The sequence below is a fragment of the Crocodylus siamensis genome, chromosome 11, assembly GCF_052110815.1.
Source record: "Crocodylus siamensis isolate JL-2025a chromosome 11, ASM5211081v1, whole genome shotgun sequence".
Taxonomy (NCBI): Eukaryota; Metazoa; Chordata; order Crocodylia; family Crocodylidae; genus Crocodylus; species Crocodylus siamensis.
Window position 1 is genome coordinate 21628269 of NC_143405.1, and position 16534 is coordinate 21644802.

At 43.4% G+C, this 16534-nt stretch overlaps 1 protein-coding gene across 2 annotated transcripts in view; it reads right to left on the reverse strand.

The window, feature by feature from the left end:
• The window catches only part of RAD54L2 (RAD54 like 2), a 98513-nt gene that overhangs the window by 69118 nt on the left and 12861 nt on the right, over positions 1-16534 (reverse strand). Inside the window, exon 2 of one of the 2 annotated variants that reach the window (XM_090022980.1) lies at positions 3026-3210. The exons of the other annotated variant lie outside the window; for it this stretch is intronic. The gene's annotated coding sequence lies outside the window, so the exon portion shown is untranslated. The remainder of the gene's footprint in view (positions 1-3025; positions 3211-16534) is intronic. 2 annotated transcript variants of the gene reach the window in all.

A 16534-nucleotide genomic window follows, 5' to 3' on the forward strand; every position in this document is an offset into this window, starting at 1 on the left:
GATTTTTTTTCCAAAGCCAAGGGTTTTAGATTGTGATATCTGTGAGGTAGTGATTGCATCTTATTCCACACTGGTACAACAGGAGTCCCAACGTAAAAATAAACTAAGTACTGTTTTTTGTTTGATGACAACAGCTTTTCCGTGATTTTAAATTTCCAGAGAATTAACATCACAACGATAGCCATTTTCAAGCTTTTCAGTTTGCTCTTGAAAGGTAGCCACATTTTTTTAAATAGCAATTCTTACATAAATCACTTGTCCCCAGGAGCTGGTCTACTAAGTGAAACACCCAAATGCAACAAGAGTTCAAAATACCACAGGCTGTGCACATCACCTCTCTAAAATTCTCATCATGGGAGACACCTACATGTTCGTTAGGCCCAAACTTCACTTCTTTAAGAATGCAATTGAATAGAGGAAGGTCACAGCCTAGACTGTGAAATAAAGCCTGATTTTCTGTAAAATGCTTGGAGTAGTTTACCCCAGAGGCAGGTGGGACACCATTGCACAGGCAAAGTACCAAGAGTTTAGTGAAAAATATCCCAAATGTGTAAGCCATGGATCTGCGCTTCAAAAGGGGCTTTCCATGCCTTACCAAGCAAGCGATTGGAGGGAGAAGGCAGGGAAGAGGAATGTTCCACATCCACCTGTGCGTCTACTAACCAAAAACCTGCAAAGCAGAGAAACTTGGCCCTGCAGCCCCAAGGTAACTGCAATGGGAGAGGACTCCATTTCCTCCTTCAAGCCAAGCCCAGTATTTATGGCTGGTAGCAGATTTGTCTCTTAAAGCCTGTTTTGTAACAAAGCCTTAATTAAGCTTGGTCATTGTAATCTCTTGCTATGAACATTGTCAACAACCCTTGGAAATCCTGGAGCCTAAAACATTACAAGTTACCACTGCAGGCTAGATAGAAAATAGGCTGGTGTGATGAGCTTTGAAGCAAAAACATTCATAAAAATCAGTGGTTCTCCAACACTTTATGGGTCACATACCATTAAGTTTGTTTAATTGTTGTATCTCCCTAGGATTCTGCCTTCTAAATTATAAGAAAAGAAGGTAACACTATGTCAACTACCTCCACTTCTATTTCCCCCTTCCTTTGACCTGCTTTCTCATTACTTCCTCTGGAAGTTTGTTACATACCCCAGTTTAAGAAACACTGGAATGGACAGACAATTAAAGGAAAGCAGGTATTCTGAGGTCAACTCTGCAGAAACCGGCTTCATTTTTTACCTTGATCTGAGCCCACAAGAAAGCAAGAAGCTCAGCTATTATAGCAAAGAGGATATAGGATGATGTTTTTGGACAAGGGGATTCCTTTTGTGTTTTCCCAGATCACTGGGAGTATCTGAAAGTGGCAGGAAGCTTTGTCTTGGAAATCTGTAAATGCATCTCGCACAGTCTTGGCACTTCATAAATAACATACAGCACCTAACAGCACACAAGTGTAAAAACACAGATGGATTACTAAGAGAAGTCATTAGTTAAATTTACAAGAAGGGGGAAAGTATTGATATCATTTGTATAATTTAAGTGATAAGGAGATTAATATTTTGCTCCTAAATTTAAAATCCAATAAAAAAAGAAAATAAAAAGCCGACACTCATGACTTCGCTTAATTTAATTCTAACAATTTAAACATATTGATGTCTTTATCATAAAAGTCTGAAAAAACAATGTAGCAATGACATTTGCTTTAAAATGTCCCAAGCAGGTTATCAAACAATATTTATGAAGCAGTAGCCTGCATGTTAATAAGAGCAAATATATTAGCTCAAGTTCTTTGGCTCAAACACATCAAGGAAATTTAGAAAAGTGTTTTTTTTAAAAAAGATACCATTATTTAACTAACTTTACTTAAATCTCCTAGCTCCACTGGATTCAGCTTGTTGTCTCAGTATGCTATGACCCCAACACAACAGCTCTTCAGTAGGGGCTTGTAGATCAGTGGCAGTCCACAGAATACTGGTTGGTCTGTAGAGATGGCCAACACATTCCTTATTTCAGCTGTTTAATCACAACAGAAGCAAATATAAACAACTCTAATTTTCTGCCAGTTAATTGATGTCCTTGCTACAGGAGTGTGTTTTACAGAAGAATGGCACAGAAGTGGTCTGCATAATTACGAACAGGAGGAGGAGTGTATACAACGGTATAGCGTGGTCTCTGCCCCATGTACTTAAGGGACCACCTTCTTCCTTATGCCCTAGCATGATCCTTAAAGTCAGGTGAGAGCATCCTTCTGCAAGTATATCAGTGTGCCAAGACTGCTTGGCAAAATAAGCTGCAGGTCATTCCTGGCAGTCATTCCCCCTTGATACTGGCCACAGCCTAAGCCTGGACATCTTCCAGAAGCAGCATTAAGAACTTACAACTTGGGCGGGCATTTAGCAAACAACGCTAGGCTGAGATATTGTTGTTTCAGGAGCTTGTTTCATCCTTTATTTTAATATTCCACTTGCTTTTATATTTTGTCTCAAACTGCCCTGAGCCTCTGCTGAGAAAGACAACATATAAATCAAATAAATAGATACAAAATAAACAAAAACAAATAAAAGGGTGTGGTATCCACTACAAAAATACCGAACATTTCCCCAGCATTGACAGCCCTTACATAAGAAACATCTGCCACCAGATTCACATATAAAAGTAAACACCATGTTAAAAAGTCATCTCCACAATCCACACCAAAGCAGTATACCACTCAATAAAGAAAACTTGATAAAGAAGTAGGCTGGTAGTGTGTACCACCACAGTCCATCCTGCAAAAAGTTGCTTCTTCCGGAGAGGGGTTAAGTGCTGAGTTACTCTCAAAGGCAGGTGGCTCATCACCCCATGCAGATAAGGCAAATGGGAAGTACTCTTTACAAGGGATATAGGGTGCAAGTTGAGCAGTCCAGAGGTAGGTACCCACAGGAGCAGCTAAAGGCAGAAAAAAGGTCTGAACTGAACTTTATTGTATTATTGCAAAATTTGTGTACATAAAGCAAAAACCAACAGAAATGAGATGGATCTGGGGCTTACCTAGTGAATTGCATCCGAGGGCAGGTTGGGAATGGCACCTGCTTACATAGACCAACTACTATTCTGAGGAAGGGAAAGAAACTCCCAGTGGACACAGATGAGAAGAATCTGGACTCATCCCAAAGCAATATAAGCATTAAGAGCTCCCGCTGCTGTTGGGTCATATGATTTGTGGGGAGCAGAGTCTAAGGAAAGAACAGAAAGGGTGCTTTAGAAACTGCTTCCTTATGCCACTTTTGGAAGGGACTCAGGATCCAGTCCCTTGCTCTCTTTAGCTAAATGAGCTCTTACTCAACAAGGCACCAGTACATTATGCAGCCTACAACTGGCCCTTCCCTGCAGACAAGAAAACAATAGGAGCCTCTGCAAGACTAGGGGGTGGCGAGAGAAGGAAAGTTAATCCTTCCCCTCTAACATGCCAGAGTGCTGGAATGGAGAGTTTGACAATCAGCATTACATAAGGCCCAACTCCCACTGTGATTCTGTACAAAAAGAGCTAAGACAAATCAATGGCAGCATCTACAGATCATTACACAACCCAGGCTGGTGACAGTGGCTCTGACTGGCTGATCAATCACCTGCTTCAGCACTGAAGCTTCCAGCAGCGGGTCCTTCCCCCTTTTATAAAGGGCAAAGACATGCTGCTACAAGCAACACCAACCTGGTATAACTTACGAATAGAAAATTATCTTCTATATTTAAAAACAAAACAAAACAAAACAAAACAAAAACTACTTTAAAGAGAAAATAAATTCTCCTTTACACAGGCCTCACAAAAACACTGAAATTCTATTTATTTATGAATGGCGCTAGTACAAATCTGCCAATTAATGTTTGATCTACACAGTGTTTCGTTGTTTTAAATGCAATTTTATTGAACGTTAAACCAGAAAATAGGATTATTTACAATGTATGATTATTTACAGTGTACAACTAATGAATCAGATATCACCACCAGGACTAATTCTACACTGTGGGCACGTTTATATGTTCATGATTGTGCTGTAGTTACTGCACATTAAGTTTAGTACTTGGTTAACCAAGCACCAAATCAATGTGCAGTAACTCATACTACTGCACAGCAGTGCCAGCACATGGGTTTTTAGTGATGCTTGCTGCTCATTAGCCGAATACTACTGAACAGTAGCATATTAGCACAGGTTTTGCCCAGCACGCTATTGCCCACTGTTATTAAGCTAGTCCGCAGTTAGCATCTCATGTAGATGCGCCTTGTGAGCACATAAACTTCAGTCTAGTATTTCATTATGTACCATATTTAACTATACACTCTTTGAAGAAGGAACCATAGGGCCAAATTCAGCTCCTAGTAATGTTACTGAGAACCTGGAGTAAATCTGGATGTTTTACTAGACTGACACCAGCATAACTAAACAGAATCTGGTCCACCGCCCTATTTGCTTTAAAGGATTACCATACATATTGCTGGCTCTTGAAATGTCTGTTTCTGGAGTTTATATTTTCTATTAAAAAAAGGTGATGAATATGCATTCCCTACCACCAACCAACAAGAAAGCAGGACCAAAATAGCATTCCAGAAGTACAAACCAGCAGAAGGAGAAATGTACTGTACATTTTTACAGCTGGCCCTCCCTCCCCCCCGCTAATCCCACAGTCACAGGAAAAACAATAGATATCTACAAAAGGAATAATAAACCAAGAGCAGGGACTTCAAAACACATGGAAAACTCAGTATCAGGACAGCTCATGTCAGATCTCCCATTGTCCTTTCAATATAATATCTGCAACAATTAGAGTTAAAAGTAAATTTACATTGCATTAAAAAGATGTAAAATTGGAGAAAATTACTTCTCCAGTGCAGGTGAGATGTTAGTAGTTTTACTTAAATCTTGTTGAAAGCAACTGATAAGAAAGATTTTTTTTTTCCTATTTAAACACAAATGTATGCAATCTGTGGCAATTAATGGGTTGATTCTAACCAAACAGGAGAGGACCACAGAACTGAAAAATTCTCCTGGGAGTTTAAGCTGTGCATCCATGAGTGGGTGGTACAATAGTATGTAACGGGCTAAGAATCAGTTATGTAAGCAGAGCTGGGCAAGTGGGCGCACCTCCTATGAGCTTGAAGGCCAGGAGTTGGTCCCAAAGAAAGGTCAGTCACAACAGTTCAAGGAATTGCTACAAAAATTCATTTCTGACAGCAGACATTGGGATTAGCTGGCCCTGTTGATCTTCTCTTTGCACAGCATTTCATAAAAAGAGACTAAGTCTGCCCACAGACAGTGTTTTACTTTCAGTATGAAGCAGGGGGGAAAAGTCATGTTTTCTTAACATTGAATAGCCTGGTTGATCTGTCTGGTGTTCAGAGCATACAAATTCCTCTGTTTGCCACTTACTCAGGCAGATTCTATTAGTGGTGAATGAGTCACTTCCTTTGACTATCTTTCTGCCGAGGCACAAGACCTATAATACAGCCTAATGGAGGAGTCAACCATATTCTAGCATACTGGTTTTCAACTTTTTTTCATTTGTGGACCCCTAAAAAATTTCAAATGGAGATGAAGACCCCTTTGAATTATAAGTGTGGGCATTCACATACTTTTGATTAGGGGTGCACCGACAAAGATTTTTTTTGCCCAATACCAATGGCGGATTATTAGCTATCCATATCGGCCAATATTGATCCAAGAGCTAATACGGAACACAGCAGCTTGGAGAGCAGCTCTGGGACGGTGAGTCTGTGGGGGGGAAGAAGCATGGAGGAGGGAAAGGATAGGAGTGGCGCAGATCGAGGTCCCCATGGGGAGTGAGGGAGGGAGTGGGGCAAGGTCAGGCACTACCCAGGCCAGGGCGGTGAATGCAACCCTGCTGGAAATGGGACAGACCCGCAGGCAACTCATCTGGGGGGCGTGGCAGGGCGGGAGGGGCAGCTCCCCACATCCCTGGGGGATGCATGGGGGGCCATGTGCCCCCCCAGATTTGTGCATGGGGCGAGGGTGGGCTGCCTGCTGCAGGATCAGGGCCGGAGGCTGTGCCAGCCTCTTCCTGGTTGGGGAACTGGGCCAGGGCTGCCCTTGGGGCGGGTGGCAACGGCACTGTGAGGGGTAGCTACAGGGTAGGTTACAGCCACCCCAAAATTCCCCATAGCCATCCCTCCCAGCACCACTACCACCTGCCCCAAGCCCAGCCCCACCACTGAAGAGGCCAGGGCAGCCTCTGGCCCCTCACCCTGTGCACAAATCCAGTGGGTGGGAACACATGCCGCCCATGCCTCCCCGAGAGATATACACAGCAGCTGCAAGCCGTCCCCTCTCCCTACCTTCCCTGTGCCCCCTGGACAAGCTGCCTGAGGCTCCATTCTGCTCCCAGGGTCACATTCACCACCCTGGCTAAGCAGCGCCTGCCCCTGTCCCACTCCCTCCCTCTTCATAGGAACCTCAATCTGCCTCCACCAACCCCCTTACACCCCAAAGACTTATCGGCCAGATGCTGCTCTACAAGCTACCAGGATGTATTCCTGGCTGTATTAGCTACACCGGCCAAAAAAAGCCAATTGCCAATAACGTTAATTTTCTGTGCATCAGTGCCAATCCAATATGCGACCGATGTATCGATGCATCTCTTCCTTTGAGTGATCATACTCATCTTTCATGGACCCCTTAGACATGCATGCCAGAGAGTGGCACACACAGGCATTTTGCTTGTCATCCACGCCTCAGGGAGGAGGCTGGCGCTGTGTTGCTGCAACAAGAATAAGACCCCCTCACCGGCTCTCCTGTTGTCCACTCCTGGCATGCCAACATCTTACAAGTCAAGGTTGCGGGTGTTTTTGGCACTCTGCCCAAAAATGTTGCTGACCCTGCCTTGGACGTAGTTTGTGGACTCCCAGGGGTCAGCGGAGCACAGGTTGAAAACCACCATTCTAGCAGACAAGACCCAATCTCATAGCATCCATAAATTATGACCAAATTGGGATAAGAACAGAATAACCACATTTCAGATGGCAAAATGTACAAACGCTAGATTTTACATTGCTGTCAATTTTGATGCTTCATTTTTCCACCTCCTTCGTACCCACTTAAAACTAATTCTTGGATCACAGAAATTTTGGGAGTGAAAAATAAAAAAAAAAATCCATCTGTTTCTATCTAAAAAAAATAATAAAACAAGGAAATTAACAAAAAAACCTTTTGCCACTGTTTATGGTTTGACTAAGGAATCTTGCATTCAGGCAAAAAACAGACTTCCCGGTAGAAAACCCACATGACTTCTGAGTGATCAGCTAACCAATCCAGGAAGAAAAAAAATATCTCTGTCACCATCCTATCATAAGCTTTCAATTAGTGTATGATGCATCCAAATTGGTTCTGTTTTCCCAGACAACCAGACACACAAGATTTCCTCAAAGTCTAAAAATTATTTTTACTAAGTTCTACACTAAGTTAGAAATGTATTTAAGAATTAAAATCCTTTTAAGTTTACAGTTACTCACTCCTAGCATTTTTACACATGCAAGTGCCACAGTGCTGGGCACTCTGAAAAGCGCCTGGCACGGTGACACTTGCAGTTGTATAGATGGTAAAATGCACGTTAGCACTGAAAAAAATGGTGGTGGCACATTTTTGGACTAAAACACCTTGGAGGTGCTTTATTTTAAAATCACACCGCTGCCATTTTCTGTGCACTGACATGCATTTCGCCACTTATACAACTGCACACAGCGCAGCACAGTTCACTTCAGCTCACATGTGGAGCAGACTCAATTAATCAAGTCTGCTCCAAAGCGATGGATCTCCAGCATGTCACACGAAAAAGTACGTGTATAAATAGTCTTAACTAAGAAATTTTGCTCCCTGTAGATCTTCCCATGATAACATAAGCCTCAGTTGGTTTCCAATACATCCATTTAGAGAGTATCTGCTGGTTGGTTCCTGGCTTTTCCTATCTCACTCCCTCAAACAGTCTAAAATAAGAGAATAATAGGGATTCTAAACAAACCTGCACAGACTAAATAACACCTGTCTTGCTAATATTCCTATCTTATGTTATGATACAGCTGTGCTCAAAGTCAAACATGTTTCTGCTCTTAAAAGTAGGAGCAACACTTATGGGAGCCTTGCTTCCTTTTCCAGAGCTCTAAACTTTCCTATCCAGAAAAATGTGCATTTTTGACAAGTTTGCTACTAAAAGATTCTATTTGCTTACTCTTATCGTATCTTTTTTCTGAAAGATCCTATGGCTCTTGTTTAGAAGCACAGGAATATATAGCAGAAAAACCCTAATCAGTAAAAACAAATGATAATTACACCAAAAAATTATGCATAATTTTCATAGTAGTTCATTTTTAATTTTTTAATAATTTCTATACATGGTCCAAATTTTAACTTCTAAAGAAATGGGAGAAAGGTTCATGCTATGGCTCAACACCTCTGGCACATGCTGAGGCCCCTCCTTTTAATGGAGGACACAGAACTATGCAGGCAGATAAGAGATCTTCAACCAATGGCCTTCTCCTGGGGTAACATGTAGGGATCGTGAAAAGTATTTAAAAGACCAGCCCGATACATACTCCTCTCCTATCCAGTAGAGCTGGGCTGTTCTGCTAGCAGCCGCATGTTGTACCTGGGTTAATCTGTTACCCCCAGGCACCCACACAGCTGTCACTCCCCTCACTTCTCCAGCTACAGTAACAGGCAGGTTCACTCTCAGCTCCCCTACCCCAAGGGGTAGTGTGGTGCGGCATAGCACGGTCCACAGTGCAGCGTGGGATCCCACAAAGGGTGAGGATGAGGCCAGGGCACCTGCAGGCATAATGTCCATGTGATGTATGGTGCAGAGGTCCACGGCTCACACTAGTGCAACCTGTGTGGCATGCACCCCACAGACAATTAGAAGTTGGACAGCTCAGCAATAAAGAATGAGCAGCAATTATGCCAGCTTTCCTATAATGTGGAGCTTAAGGGACCACACATTAAAATAATAATAGTGTCCCACGGTGCATATACACAAGCAGAAAGGCTGCTCTGACAAGCTGTAATTCCAGGAGGTCAGAGCATTGATTATTGATTTATCATATTGCTGAAGCTGCTTTAATTAAAGCACCCCTTCCCCATTCCTGGAGCACGTGTATAAATACCTCCAGTGCCCTCCATATGAGGAAGAGGACTTCCTGTCCCCAGCTCTCTCATCTACCTTTATCTTGAATTATTACTAACTGCACTGGGAAGAACTATTAGACATCATTGATCTGTATTCAATTCAATTATTTGAATAGCAACCATAACTTGATGACACTGACTGATACACTGATGACATTTTTACACCACCTTATATTTCATTCACATTTTTCAAGATTTCAGAAATGATGCAAACTTATTCGTCTCTCATGAAAAAGTTTCATAATAGTGACAGAAGTAAAAAGCTTCATATGCTGCTCCAACAAAATGAGAAGTTCCTTAATCATCATCCAGGTATTTAGACCATTTGGTCATAATTGTCATATCAAAAGGACAATGCAAAGTTATAATAAACTTGGTTACCATATAAATAAAAACTTGTCACCTATAATCACCTTTAATGCAAGTAAAATTCAATACTACAAAGTCAATATTACACGTTTAAAAAAAGCAACAAGTAGGGATAAAATACCAAGAGGGAATAGAAATCTACATAATGACAAACTTAAAACAAGACTAGAATGTATACTATGTACTTTATAGGCCTTAAGTGAGAAGGGGGTTCTCTTATACTATATTCCACACACATAGCCCTTACCACAAATGGCTACTTACCTAAAAAGTCATCTAATGGCTCAGGAATAATCAACTTAAATTTGTATATTTTAACAATCAACCAGAATGGTCCTAGGTCAGTCAGTTGCCAAGCGATAGTGTTCAAAAATCCAGGCTGGAATTCTAATTCACCTCTCATTACCAGGGATCTTGGTTTTCTCTGATTTAAAAAAAAATAATAATAATAAATCCCCAATTTTCAGGTTTAAAAAAGTAACCCAAAATCCACGTTTTTCTGTGATCAAAATGAAACACATAAGCGGTGTTTCATTTTGATCACAGAAAAACGTGGATTTTGGGTTACTTTTTTAAACCTGAAAATTGGGGATTTTTTTTTTTTTTTAAATCAGAGAAAACCAGGAACTCAGTGAGTCATTACCTTTTCCAAAAAATGGAACACGGCAAGGCCTGGGGAAAGAAAACCAAGTCTCATGCTATTCTACAAGCACTTTTCTTGCTAAGTAGTGAAATTGATTGTTTGCAAAAGGAGAGAGAGTTCTGATCTTCTATTAGCTGAAAAACATGGCCAAGTGACTCCCAAAAGGAAGAAGCGGGCCAAGGTGAAAAAAAATTGGTAGCTGGGGAAAATGAATTCTCCAAGAGACAACAAAAACCACAAGTTCACACACACACGCTTACAGTACTCAAAATAAAAAGCAGTCTAGCAACTTTTCTAGTTTGCTGTCATAGTTATTCAGGTCTCATTTTTTTCTAAGTACGTATTTAACAGTATATAGATTGACACAATGTATAGGTTGACCCCCAGCTTTCCAATCTGAAAGGTAAGGATTTCATAGGCACAGTGTATAAGTCAGGGTCAGGCTCAGTGCTTGGCCCCATCCCCTGCGAGCAGTGCTGCTGGCGCTGCTCGCAGGGGATGGGATAGCACCAACCAAGGGCCAAGCCCAGCGCTGCTTGCAGGGGACACGGATGGGGATGGGGACAGGGATGGGTTCTGAGTTCAGCTGACACAGCCCTAAGGGATGAAGCCGTGCCAACTGAGCGCTAAGCCCAGATGAGCCCAGCCCCATCCCAGTCCCCTGCAAGGAGCACCAGGCTCAGCATTCGGCAATGCTGCTAGCAGCAGACAGCGCCAGACTCAGCTGGTGTGACCCCATCCCCTGTAAGCCGAGCACCACTGGCAGCAGACAGGAACAGGCCTGGGCTCAGTGCTCAGCTGGTGCAGCCTCATCTCCTGGGAGCAGCACTGGGCTCAGTGTTCAGCAGCGCCATTTGCAGCAGCCCCTTCTACTGTAAACCTGGCACCACTCGCAGGGGACAGAGATGGGGCTGGGCTCAGCACTCAGCTACTGCAGCCTCATCCCCTTTGTGTGGCATCAGCAATGCTGCTCACAGGAGATGGAACCACACCAGCCAAGTGCTGAGCCTAGCCAAGGCCAACCCCATCCCCATCCTCTGCAAGCAGCACCAGGCTCAACACTACTGGCAGGGGATAGGAACAGGCTCGGCACTAGGCTGGCACAGCCCAATCCCCCTGTGAGTGGCACCAGCATGATGTATCAGTTGAGTTTGATTTTTAAAGACATGAAAATTGAGCTTCAAAACCAGACTTATACACTATAAAATGCAGTAGATAATTATTTTTCTGGAACCCTTTTCATAGATTTAATAGATTTCATAGACATTAGGGCTGGAAGGGACCTCGGGAGATCATCGAGTCCAGCCCCCTGCCCAAAGGGCAGGAAGTCAGCTGGGGTCATAGGATCCTAGCAAGATAAGCATCCAATTTACTCTTGAAGGTGTTCAATGTAGGTGCTTGAACCACCTCCGCTGGCAGGCTGTTCCAGACCTTGGGGGCTCGGACAGTAAAGAAATTCTTCCTTATGTCCAGCCTAAAACAATCTTGCAGGAGTTTGTGACCATTCGACCTCGTCATCCCATGGGACACTCTGGTGAACAGACGTTCCCCCACATCCTGGTGTTCACCCCTGATAAACTTATAGGTGGCCATCAGATCACCCCTGAGCCTGCGCTTTTCCAGGCTAAAGAGCCCCATGGCTCTCAGCCTGTCGTCGTAAGATCTGTTTTCCTGACCTCTGATCATGCGCGTGGCTCTCCTCTGGACTCTCTCAAGCTTCTCCACATCCTTTTTGAATTCTGGAGCCCAAAACTGGACGCAGTACTCCAGCTGCGACCTCACCGAGGCCGAGTACAAGGGGAGAATGACGTCCCGGGATTTGCTCGAGAAGCATCTATGGATGCAAGCCAGCGTTTTGGTCGCTTTACTAGCCGCAGCATCGCATATACTTTAGGTAACATCATGCTCCAACACACAGAAAGGACCAAATAAACAACAAGGTATTAAAAGCTAACAAATGCCAGCCAATTAATTTTTTGGAATAGTATACAATGCTATCCTGAGGCATTTTATTTTTTCCTTTCCATGACAAAAGGAGCAAACTCAAATTCTTTTTATACTTTTAAAGTTGAAATGAACATTTAATAGGACCAAGAAGTCAGGCACTAGTTTACAGGCTATAGATCAACATTTCTCAACTCATGGGTCGTGACCCAAAAGTGGGTCACAAGAATATATGAAAGGGTCATGAACAAACTTTAAAAATGGATTCTCCTTTAAAGGAGAAAAATGTGGAAAACTGTGGGTTTTCCTTTGCATGCTAGCAGAGTTCGAGCTTGGGCCCCCCACCCCCTGTGCTCCACACACACCCCTGCCCCACACACTGGGGCAGGAACCTGGGGGCAAGGGGCAGCGGGTCAGGACTGGCCATCAATGTTTACAAATGGGTACAAATGTTTACAAAAAGGTTAAGAAGCACTACTACAGATCACCAACAATTCTGATGGGAAACTTATGAGAGGCAGTCAGTACTGTATGAGGCCCATGTACCCCAGTATACAGATGGAATAAGAATTGATCAATAACATCTGGACCCCACTAGTCCAAACAAGTCATATGTGATCTTCTCCCAGGCACCTTCTAGTGTCATCACTACTCCTTCTATTGAAGGAGATCAACGCCTAGAGGCCACATTTTTCTTAAGGTGTTAAGACAGACAGACCTATGCATACTCTGGATTAGCTTCCTGATATTCTTACATTCTGGTATGGAAAATGTTAAAATAGCCTCAAATCACAATATAGAACACAGGGGACTAAAGTATAGGTGACTGGTAGGAGGGGCACATCCCCCTCCCTTCCCCCAACAGGGCCATCCCTGCTGCCGCCAGCTTCTGCAGGTGCTCGCCAGCCCTGTCCCTGCGGCTGCTCCCGGCTTCTGCGGGTGCCTCCCAGACTCAGGAGGCACCAGTCACCCATGGCCTAAAGGCCACCGTTTTCCTTGAAAAACAGTGTGTATAACTGCTGGCTAAGACAAATATTACCACATCTTATGATCTTTAGAACCAATGGTTTCCAGACCAAAAAGTACCTTCTCCAAGGAATTCTTCAGCAAGGATAACAGGTCTGCACAGGGTAGGTAAAGTTTCAGGGCTTTGATCTCAGGGTGCAGCAAGGCAGGCCCTATGAGGGAAGGCTATGGGACCTGAACCTGTTCAGCCTCCACAAGAGAAGGCTGAGGGGGGATCTGGTGGCCATCTACAAACTGACACAGGGGTACCAGCAGGCAATGGGAGAGTCCCTATTCCCCCGAACACTACCGGGAGTAATGAGGAATAACAGCCATAAGTTGATGGAGAGTAGATACAGGCTAGATATCAGGAGGGTGCTATTTCACAGTCAGGGCGGCTAGGATCTAGAACCAAACTTCCAAGGGAAGTGGTACTCGCTCCTATCCTGGGGGTCTTCAGAAGGAGGCTAGACAGACACCTAGCAAGGGTCATTTGACCCCAGCATTTTTCCTGACCAAATGTTGCCATCTCCCAGTTGGGGGGTGCCCCGTGCACCCCACTGCTTGGAGACCACAGTAGCTGTGGTCCTCCAGCCACAATGTGCATGGGGCACCCCCGTGGCAAGGAGACTCCAGCAGCTGTGGTCTCCCAGTCATGTGAGTGCACTGTGCAGCTGGGAGCCAGAGTCAGCTGGGAGCTCCCAGGTTCAGCGGTGCATATGAACCCCCACAGCTGGGACCTCCAGTCAGTGGACAGGGCTCCCAGCCATACGGACACAGGCTACATGTGCAAGTTAAAGCTGGATACAAAGCAGCTATGAAGTTATTGCTGGAAAGTGTGTAATAACTTTATAGCTGGTTGGACCTTTTTAAGGCACCATAGTTAATTGGCGTGTCTAGCCAGTCCACATTAACTGCGCAATTAACTAGGTAATTGCATAATACATGTAACATGTAGAGGGAGCCTATATGCTTGGGTAAGGACCAGCCAACTTCTTCCCCTTAATCCCTTCTCTACAATATGACATCACCACCTTATCATCAGATTTACATTTAAATGATTTTCTCCTGTTAACAGTATGAGTCATAGCAGGGTTTAAACTCCTTAAAATGGATTGGTACTATGAAGTCTTATTTTAGTCCAGCTCCCTTGAATTTTCTGTAATCTTGGGTGCATCTACATGTACCATTAATGCTATTTGGCTTTATTGCAATGTAAATTTACTACCTTCAAATGCTGATTTACAGTGCAGTAAATGCCTGCCTGTGTAGACAGTGATGCTTTACTGTGCAGTAGAGTAGATTAGTCTACTGCACAGTAAAGCTTTTGATGTACACATAGCCCCAAATAGGAAACTGGAAGTGCATCTTGCAGGACCATGGTTATAATATGCTTTTGGTTTAAGCAAAACATGCTACACACTATTCTTTCTACACCCCCAGCATCAAGGACTTTTGTTTTGCAAAGAATAAGTAATCAAAGCCCTTGTTCTGTATTTCCAAAAAGCATGTGTCCTGTGGTTCAGAGGTATTCCTTAAAGTTATGCATAATCTAGATAACAATGTTTCATCTTCTTATAAATGGCTTACAGCTTCTTGGAAACTATAAAGGTATTTACAGAGCTGGTGGTAAATTTTGCCTTTTTTCTAGGAAGGAAGCAGAAAATGTATATGATAATCCCAAAGAAGACAAACAGCACTCCAGGTTTTACAAGTGTGTTAAGAAAGTAACCTATGCCTCTGGACAGTTTATGTAAACCTAGACGAATTTTGCTTCTGTGCTCGTGCTGATTTTAACAGCGTGTCATGTAAATAAAAAAAATGATGCCCACATCTCAATAAATTAATGGAACAGAATAAATACTAAAAGGACGTTCACAAGCAACAAAGCAATGTTAACCCTGCCCATTAAAGAAACAGATATTTAGCATGGATTGATAGTGCTGAAAGACAGATAGTTTTAAGATTAAGACATCAAGAGTTCAACATCCAGCCTTGACTGAAAAGTTGACAGTCTTCATCCACTTTATCTCATTTTCTAAAGGAATGAGAACAATTCTCCATTTCAAAAACGAGAAAGCTCACACTTATTCACTTATACTTAAAGTAAGCGAGACATATCTTCTGATCCAAAGCTTACATCTCTCGTTATACCCATGATCATAACATGGTTAACATTTATAACTGTGGAAAAACAAAAAGTTTTCAAAAGTAACCCCTTACTGTTTTATTTTAAAAAGAAAATGCCATTATTCTTTGGCTTCCTAGTTACAGTTGCTGGAGAACATTAGCTTAAAGTTTTATGTTTGGGGTGGGCTGTCACACTTTGGATATATTTCAATGCTAATCTGCATAGCCTAAATACTTTTTGAAGGGAAAAAAGGTAATTTATCTGTAAACAGGATACATCTTTGAGGATGGAATAGTAAGGACTAGGTGTAAAATCTGAACCTGTATCTAGCATTCTCCTGCTGTTAGAAAAAAGAATTTTTTTTCCAGATGCCTTCAATATATCTTATTGAATATCAGTCCACCCTACCCCAAAATCAAGATTGTTTTTATTTATTTATGTACATTATGTAGGATTTCCTCTCTACAATATAAGTGACAGAATACAACAGTATTACCTACTTGGGTACAGACATCTTTTTAAACTGCCTATGGTTTAATATAACAACCTGGGAAAATTCTTAACAATATATGACTTCACATATTTAATTGCAGCTGCTGGAGAAAGGTCTTTATGTTCCTGGTACCCACTCCCAGAAAGGCAAGGAAGCAAAGGGATAAAAATCTGCTCCAGACAGGAGAAATCAGGCCTAGAGAAACTAGCAAGTTGACTAGTACCAAGCCAACATAGAGAGACCTTCCATGGGGCTCCTTAATCAAGGGGTAAGAAAAGCAGGGCATTTATTTTTACTTTGGTGAAGAGACATTTGCTATAGTTATCAACCTCAAGACAAGAGACAGGGGTAGGCAATTATTTCGGGAGGAGGGTCACTTACCCAGTTTTGGCAGGCTGTCGAGGGCCACATGGGTAGCTCTGCCCTTGACAGGTGCCCCCCCAGTCACCATCTTGGGACCAATGTCCCAGGGCCAGCACCGGTGGGGCCCAAAGGGGGCACAGGCTGGCAGGGGTCTGTGGAGCTGGGCTTGGCTGCACCAGCAGGGAGAGGGGGAGCTGGGACAGCTCAATAGAGACCCTGCCAGCTGGGACCCTGCACTCCTGCCACCCTGCTCTGGGCCCCACTGGCCCCCGTGCTCCTGCTGGCTCCCCGCCCACTCACTCCCAGTGCCCCCCCAGTCCCGCAGTACAGGCAGGGGGCTGTGCACAGTCCTGACCCCCCTGTTCACTGGCAGGGAAGAAGCTGGTGCTGAGCACAGGGAAAAGTGGCCCCTCGCCCGCCCCAT